Genomic DNA, 7,697 nt, shown 5'->3' with positions numbered 1-7,697 from the left:
CGATTTGTCAACCGGATAAACGATGAAAAGTGTGCTAATTTGAGCCAGTCTACGCAGTTCAAGCAAAAACGGGAGCTTGACAAATTCACTTCAGTGTTCCTTTAAGTGTTGGGCGTTAATGCAAGCCTCCTTGATGTTCTTAATTTCTTCATGTTGACATTCAGGGCCGTGTGGCAAAATCACATTAAGCTCACCCACAGAGGTCTGGTAGTCAATCGCTACTTATATGTGGGGTGGTCGTCCGCAACCTGCCCCGGCCTACGATTCGAGATCGCGCTCTGGACGGCCGTCGCATCGTCTCGGGACCACTAATGAGGACGCAGTTAAGGTCCAAAGCGGCAGGTTGGCGATATGCGCACGTGGTCGGTGGAGTACGGCTTCTAATGATCGTGTCTGACAATTTTTCATTTGACTATGGCAGCGGCATTTTGTGTTTCGGGGCGCTGACGGCCTCCTCCCGCCGGGGCGGGGGTTGCTTACAACGCCACTCGCCGCGGAATGTACGTATTCAAAGCTCATCTTTCGAGGTCTGGTAGTGTATTGGTGCATATAAGGAGTGGTGGTGCGTCGCGCTCCCCTGCGTAAGAGCCGAGGTCACGCCGTCAAATTGCTCGTCCACGACAGGAGGTGGCCTCATAGACTTCAACCCAGACGCCGGGCTAAATCCGGTACTAGCGCCACATCCTCCCCTGGTGAGCCTGGGGAAACATTAGGCCGTAGTGATTGCCATAGGAACGGCGCCGCCTAGTTAGACTTGGAAGCGTTATAATTGTCATAACAACCACGCGAGGAGGCACAGTGGATGAGGGGAGAGGTGATGTTCCAGTCTTCTTGGGAACCTGCCATCTCCTCCCCGCCCCCCACCGCGCACCTGTTAGGCCCCACCTGCGCTCTCTTAGTTCGGCCAGTCCAGTGCACGTTGCCTGGGCCGTGAAGACGCCAGCTCAAATTACACATGAACACTTTATAGGCGAAAAGTACGCGAATCCGACTTGCGGCGAGAAACATTGATACGCAATACGACATACATAGAGTTGTCAAGCGCAGCGCACGCATGACACAAGTACTATTCTTCAGATCAGCATCACGGCATACGAACAAGTTTCTCACCTTTCGCTGTCACGATGCAAAAATATTTCTTGTTTCGTTTCAACCTGGTGTTCTTGGCGTCCATTTTCCTGCATCGTAATTTGAGAGAAAGCATACACGAGAAATATCTCACAACGCGGAACGCGCGCGTTCGCCTTGCCTTACAGCAGCGGAGGCAGCGGTGACCGTTATCGCCATGGAGCATGATTATTGCGCAAGCGCGCCCCACATCACGCCGGGAGATGCGGAAAGAGAAAAAAAACTGGCCGCGTATCTGCTCCTTTCGTTGCAAATGTCGCCAAAAGACGAGAGTCTTTGTAGACATTTGGCAAGGAAATGCCCCCCTTTGCTTGCCCGCTCACCTCTCATGCTGTTCCTGTTCCGTCGCGCTCATCCCAATGTAAACACACTAAAGGTTTGCTCAAGGCGATTTGAATTTACCGCGTTCCACTGCAACAGGCCGGGTTCCTCTATGCCAGCGCTACAGTGCGGCGGAGACGTGCGTGAATCGAGGCGGCCGACTTCAAGGTTTATAGAACCGCGTTGCCGGGCTCCACGTGCGTTCCAAGTAGAACGTGGAACCTAGATAGTGGAACCTTTCGTTGCTGTTGCCGCGGGATTTCTCATATGCCTCCAGGAGGTGACGTGGGCAACATCAGGCAGAATTTTCTGCAGTAAATGTAGAATATATTTTGCTACCGAAAAACCATGCATCCATGAATCTGTAATTAAGGAACACTGTAAATATCCCTTGTGTACAAATTTTCGGTCTCATATTTGCGCAATAGCTTGTTCATGTTCAACAAAATTGACAAGTATGAACATATAAACCGGGCTTAGACGCACACATTTGGCTTGGAGTATATATGACTATTGTGCAGTATACATTTTACTTTGCCCGAGTGGCTGAATAGAGTCACAGACAGACAGACACACAGGCCAAAATTTCTGGGTTTAAGTAGCCCAAGAAAGATTATCTTCTTTAAAAATTGAGAGGAGCAGTGTTTACCCGGGGCCGCTACGTGGCTACGTTTAGGAGCGCAATAATACAATAGGAATTAATAAAACCAACATCGGCCTGCCCACGATTCCGGCGTTCTCGTGTGAGTGCGTGCTGCAGCACACCGCTTCTTGTAACTGCTCCAAGGTGATTGCCCTATCTGTGCCGGAACTGAGAACCGAAAGAGAGAGAAGCTTGCTCCGGAGTGTTGCCCATATCTTGCGCAACCACCTCGCGGAGCCACAGAATTTCTTACTAGTATATACACGAGAGACATAGAGTTTCATACTATACTAGAGGGAAATCTGTCACCGCAGTCGCGAGCCGCCCTGGGCGGCGCCATTGCTGGTAGCGAGCTTCCTCGCCTTCTTGGCTTAGATAGCCATATGGCTGTTTTGTTTTTTGTCTCGAAGCCAATATCAACAAAAAAGGGTAACATTTTTTTTCCGTGTTCATCGTGCATGAAGCTCCTACATAACTATTCACAAAATTATTCTTTCTGGAGGTTTAATTTTAAACAAAACCTATTTGATGAACATTCTATTGTAATATTGTACTTTGCAGCCAGAGCCAACTTTCCAGCCAGTATATGAGCCATGCCAACGACAAGTGGAACGTGGCTGCCCGGTACAGGACGGAACGCTCGCTGAAGCGTGGCTCCCGTAGACAGTGGCGCCAGATTTCCCTCTAGTGTATATTAGAACTATATGACTAGAGAGGACTCTAGCGCTACCGTCTATGCGGCTCATATCAAGGCCGTCTGTGTCGATATGGGCCGCCATTATATTGTGCACGCGCCTTAGTTTTGGCATTGGCTTGGATTGAAACGTTTTAGTGGCCGTGTATTCGAACACAGTGCCACAAAAGCGCAAAGAATGGTGTGTTTACCCGCCACGGTGGCTCAGTGGCTAAGGCGTTGCGCTGCTGAGCACAAGGACGCGGGTTCCATTCCCGGCAGCGGCGGCCGCTTGTCTGATGGAGGCGACAAGTAAAAACGCCCGTGTGCACGAGATTTCGGCGCACGTTAAAGATCCCCAGGTGGTCAAAATTAATCAGGAGCCCTACACTACGGCGCGCCTCATCGCCTGCGTAGTGTCAGCGCGTTAAACATTACAATCAATCAATTAGTCTATGGTGTGTTGTTATAGAAGTGGTAAATAAAGCAGGCTAGTTTTAGAGCCAAGAAAAAGGAAGTAAAGCGTATGTTTGCCGGAACGGTTCCGCCTGCTATTCTGCAGGCCAAGGTGGTGGTTAACAACGATTCTAATATTTGGCGGGGAACTCCATCGAGGCTTTTATTTTATTAATTTTGTTATAATTTCAAGTAATAGGTTGTTTGAAGAGCTTGGAAATGTTTTTGAGCGTGGTAATGAACACGTCGCCTTCGGGGTGAACCAGTGCACCGACCGTCAGTCACAGTATAGCAAAACCTGTTGCTGAGGGAGTTGGTTCATACTTGAAGAAAAAAGAAAACGTGACGTTAAACACCCGTGGAAGACAAGTTATGACGGATACAGGCGTCCGTGTCTCTCGTATCTTTATGTCGTCGTAGTACGTTTGGTTTTTTTGTTGTTTCGTCAGTTACAAGTTTCGCGGCGGTATATTATTCACTAGGTCATACGTTGTTGGCTACGGCATGACCAACGTTAGGTACGATTACGTACTGCCTGCTCTTTCACAGAACACGCAGTTGCCACGGCTCACGGCTACCACAGAACAGGGTCAATTTCGGCTACCTCATAGGTCGTATGCGGGTCAATGCATAGTGAAAAAAGCAAATCCCATAACCGCTGAAGAAACCAATTGCCATGCCAAGCACAAGCCGGAGCAGGGGGTTTTCCATTATCCTTCCACGACAGCAGGGATTCCCAGGGGAAGTTCCCTCTCTAGTATACTTACTAAGAAACTCTATGCGCAAAGCCACACCTACGCAGCGGACTACCTTCGCTGGGCGTGATGGACATCATCAGCGGCCAATACGAAATTACTCCCGTACACCGATTGCGTTCATCCAGATTTACAGTAATAAATATCCATTACAGATGATGGTATAATTTAATTTGCGGCCATGATACGCGAGGAAAGAAGGCGCTTTGTCCCATTCACAGCACCGTTGTCCTCTGTCAGCTTCCATGACGCAATGCGCGGCTGATCGCACAGCGCTGCGGCCCATGGTCCGCCACGACTGGATGGACATGTTACAAGATCGTAATATATCCCTCCACTGACCGTTCCGCTCACCGTCCCAGTCGAGGCCGCAGCCCACGGGCGTGTAGAATAACATTATGAGAGGACATAAAAACGATGAGTTAAAAAATTATCAGTGGCTCAGCTGGGATATGCCATGATATACGCAGCGTGAGCAAAGGTTCAGCTGGTTATTCTTAGGTTTCCTGGTTGTCTAAGATTAGCTCCTCCCACCGACAAGCAGAATATTCCGTATTGTTCCATCAGCTCCGTGTTTTTCTTCTACATCACCTTTACCACTACAGCACCGTTATCTCATTTTTAAGGTGTTTTTTACGTTCGCTTTGCTCTACATATTTTTCCTCAACACATCACCTGTAATCACAGTTTCACCCGCTGTACGTCAGGCCAAAATTTGCTGCTTTCATGTATATACGTTAACTACGACAAATAAGCGCCTTTGCAGCATCAATTCTATACATAAACAAAATCTCTGCGTTGTGATTCACACACATCGTGGTAATCGCGGTGCTGTTTGTTAAACTTTTATCTGATTCCTGCTGTTTGGCCATCTCTTTCTGATACCGCGGCCCATGAAAAACGCTGTATGCTTTTGCAAGTGTGGGAGAGTTTACGCGTAACATGTTGTTTTGGTGCCGGATGCTAAAGGTTCAAATCTCTGACAACCAAAGCGAAAAAAACGTCATTTTAAAAGCACCTTTTGGGAATTCCGGGGGGTGCGCTGGTTATTGTAAAAAAGTAAATGTCAAAAACGTTTCAGGCATCCCTCATGTTTTCAGCTTTGAAACTTTCACTGCTGATCTGGAACACCTGTGCTCTCTAAAATGACTCAGGTATTTCAGATTGCCGCCTACTCACATCATTTCAAACTATTCCTGCAACTGCTGAGTGGAACAAGTTGGCTTGTAGATCGGATTTTGCAAAATATAAATAAACCCAGTTCCACACAGTGTGAAATCTGCTGAAAGAAGGGAGCTGTGGTTGGATTGCATACCCTCGAACGTCAACAGGCGCTCGCCCGATAACGGCAGTTGCGTCGCCGCGCAAAGTAATCAGCAGCACCCTTCTTGGAATGCCGAACGTGCTTGGCTATTCGCAACAAATGAATTGTGCAAACTTTTTTGGTGTCGCCTTTATTTTTCTTTCTTTTAGAACTTGCTACTAGTGGGTTCAACATGTTTTCCTTCTGATATATTGGAATTAAAAATAGGAAAGGAATATTTGCGAGCGTGGCACTCGCTTCACTCCAAAGAAATTTGCAGTGACTGGAGGATACTCACATGAATTCTGGGTTGCTGCAGATCAGATTCGACTTTATCGTCGAATATCGCGAAGTGTCTGCTGAAAAAGCGCTCAAGTAGATGTGGAGGACTTATGTGACACTTGAAGGTCCTTGAAATGTAGACTTTCTGAAAAAAAAATTACTAGGCTTGTGCGAATATTTGAGCGCTCCGAATATTCGAACGCATATTACAGAATTTGAATTCGCTTCGACCCGAATTTAAAATTCCCGACACCTCGAAGAATTCTGGGTGCACGAATGTCAACCCTGCGTTTAAGTACTATCAGGAGTTTCGGTTTCGTTAGGCAAGCCGCGATGCCATTGACATCAGGCCTACGTATTGACTACATGTGGAGACAAGACAAAATGAGCCACATTCAGGGCGTTGTCGTAGGCATTTTGCCCGAGCACGTTCGACGAGGCGCTCAAGGATGCTATTTCGTTGTTTCAAACACTAAAACCGCTTCAACTTCAGTGTGCATAACTTGCTGCAATCAGTCAAGTGAGATGGTCAATGCGTCCACGGGTGCCAACCCGATATGAAACTTTTTTGTGAAGGTCCCGCCAGGACAGGAAGCTCAGTGTCTCAAATTCCACGCTAATCTGAAGACGCCAACAGAGACTACTATGACATTGGTGACGTTCTTAGAGTTACCTGAATATCTTCGTGGCATACGAAAAGAAATGTTGCGCGCGGGAAAGCGTGAAGTCTACTGCTGCCGCTAAGCCTTACGCGCACCAGCCTTCAGTATCCGACAATGCAAGCCAAAGCTAAAACGTACTACACCAAAAACACAGCACATGACAAAGGCTATTGGCAGATTCATAGTGCGCGGAATGCATTCTTACGTTGTTATTTAGGAGCCGGGCTTTGTGGCCATAATGGACGCTGCTATGCCTGAGAGCGTTGTGTCATCGCAAACAACGTTTTCCAGAACAATAACTGTGGATCTCTACACTTAGAAGAATCAAAACTTGATAAGCAGACTTCAGGCAATGATTGACAGCGGAGTAGAAGCAATTTCAATGACGACGGACAGTTGTACATCGCGTGCTAATTAATGAAAGCTAATTCCCGGTAACATGCAACATCATGGACAGCACATTCAACTGCATGTGCACGCTCTGGAATGTACAGATACGACAGATGCTCACACAGCCAGGTACTTGTTGCTCTTTCTAAAAAGCGGGACGAGGGAATAATCACTTTTCGAACCAAGTACTCTGCCAGTGTACGTTGTTACAGATAATGCAAAAAATTTTCCAACTATACGAAATGGCTTCGAAACTACTCGACCCCAAGGACTATTCGCTTCGTATTCGATTCAAAATGAACTATTACTATTCGCACAACCCTAAAAATTACCCTAGGCAAGGCAGGAGACAATGAGTGTGTAAGGCATTGCTCCGGCTAAGATGGTGGATGACATTGCAGCGAACTCAACTTACCATATTTTTTTATTTTATTTATAATACCTCCAGAGCCCTAGTCAAAGGGTGTTACATAAGGGGGTAGACAGTTCACTAACGGATAATTTGTTTGGTGACTTGTTTGAAATGGGAGATGCAGGAGTGGTGCACGATGTCAGCAGGAAGATCGCTCCATCCCCTTGGTGGTTGTACGAAAAACGAAGCGTGATGGGCAGTAGTTGTGGCCACGGGGCGGATAAACAGCCTTCAAGGGCCTGATACGGCATGAAAGACGATGAGATGGAAGGACAACACGGTTTAGGTGCAATGCATAACAGAATTTATGAAACAGACACAGTCAAGAAATTTTGCGCGCTATGCGAAGCTAACAATGTTAGCTTGAGATTTTAGTTCGGTGACACTGGTATGATAGGAGTAGTCTGAATAAATGAATCTCGCTGCGCGTTTTTGGATGGATTCAATTATTTTAATAAGAGTGATATGATAGGGATTCCAGATGGCACATGCATATTCTAGATTCGAGCGAACTAGTGCTAGATAGGTTAAACGTTTAACAGAAGGTGGGGCTAGACGTAAGTTTTTCGTAGATAGCGAAGAATGCGGTTGGCGTCATTAGTGATGTTCATTATGTAGGATTACCAGGTCAGATCCGAAGTTAGAGTGATACCGAGGTATTTACATGAATTA

The sequence above is a fragment of the Haemaphysalis longicornis genome, unplaced genomic scaffold, assembly GCF_048455015.1.
Source record: "Haemaphysalis longicornis isolate Haplotype H1 unplaced genomic scaffold, Haemaphysalis longicornis Haplotype H1 scaffold_9, whole genome shotgun sequence".
Classification (NCBI taxonomy): Eukaryota; Metazoa; Arthropoda; class Arachnida; order Ixodida; family Ixodidae; genus Haemaphysalis; species Haemaphysalis longicornis.
Note: the sequence above shows the minus strand (reverse complement) of the source record.